Source organism: Nerophis ophidion, linkage group LG26 (genome assembly GCF_033978795.1).
Source record: "Nerophis ophidion isolate RoL-2023_Sa linkage group LG26, RoL_Noph_v1.0, whole genome shotgun sequence".
NCBI classification, from domain to species: domain Eukaryota; kingdom Metazoa; phylum Chordata; class Actinopteri; order Syngnathiformes; family Syngnathidae; genus Nerophis; species Nerophis ophidion.
This window is the reverse complement of record NC_084636.1, coordinates 9,351,504-9,352,601: the sequence shown is the minus strand read 5'-3', so window position 1 is coordinate 9,352,601 and position 1,098 is coordinate 9,351,504. Positions and strand designations below refer to the sequence as shown.

The following is a 1,098-nucleotide window of genomic DNA, read 5'->3' as shown; positions in this document are numbered from 1 at the left end:
TTTATTTTAACACTAAAACTAAAAACAGGAACCAACAAAAAGTTCAATGGCGGTACAAAAAACTGGCCTATGAAACAAAAGACTACCACAAAGGCTATAAACTACAAACATGAAACAAAAACACTTGCGCAGTGGCATGAATAACAAAAACTTATGTGGACAAAATGGACAGCATTGCAAGGCATGAAGCAGATAATCGAGGGCGTGAATGAGGTGCAGCATGGTTAGGGTGCGTGCGAGTGTGAAGATCCCAGAATGAAGACAAGAAAAAGAGTGACTTAAGTAGGTGGGATCATTAGAGAAAACAGGGGTGAGGCTGAGAACAAGGACGTGACATGACAGGTGAAAACTAATGAGTTGGCATGGAGACGAAAACAAACCAGGAAGTGCCAAGACAGAACTAAAATGTCCAAAAAACTAAACATAACCTGACCAAAACCAAAACATAAACTTACAGGCGTGACACGGGGCAGGGCACACTGCAGCCCTGCCCAAGATGGTGGCAAGGAGGCGGACAATGTGGATGAGCGGAGAGGCGGGGCATCACGGGAGCGACGCCACTGCAATCAAATTCAGGTGCGTAGATCACGCAACGGCACACAATTGACATTTCTCCTCTGGCTGTATAAAAGGGGAGAAGGAGGAGGAATCATGGCAGAAGGAGTAGGAGAACCAGCATCAGAACCTGACGAGCGAAAACTACCGAGAGCGAGCCGAAGACAGCGACGAAGACGCGGCCGACTGGAAGCGAACGAGGAGCGAGCAGGAGAGGGGCAGCTGAAAAGCGATCTGACCAAACGACAAAGCTTGTGTTATTGAAAAATAAACAAGAGTCAAACCTGCTCAAGAGATGTCCTTCCTGAATGGTCCGTGGAACCCGCACAACGACGGCAGGAGTCTGTCACAATATAATTTCGGGAAATAGGAAAAACAACATAGCGTCACATAAGAATTGATGATATGGAGATAAAAAGGGTGTATTCAGCAACATTTTTGGAAATCTATCCATCCATTTTCTACTGCTTGTCCCTTTTTTGAGGGGGGGTGGGGGGGTGGACAAGTCGCCACCTCATTACAGCGCCAACACAGATAGACAGA

The 1,098-nt window shown here is 46.5% G+C and overlaps 1 protein-coding gene across 3 annotated transcripts in view; it reads right to left on the bottom strand.

Moving 5' to 3' along the window:
* The window catches only part of suco (SUN domain containing ossification factor), a 128,071-nt gene extending 127,189 nt beyond the window's left edge, over positions 1-882 (bottom strand). For all 3 annotated transcript variants that reach the window (XM_061888602.1, XM_061888603.1, XM_061888604.1), the window contains exon 1: positions 840-882. The gene's annotated coding sequence lies outside the window, so the exon portion shown is untranslated. The remainder of the gene's footprint in view (positions 1-839) is intronic.
* Between the last annotated feature and the right edge of the window lie 216 nt (positions 883-1,098).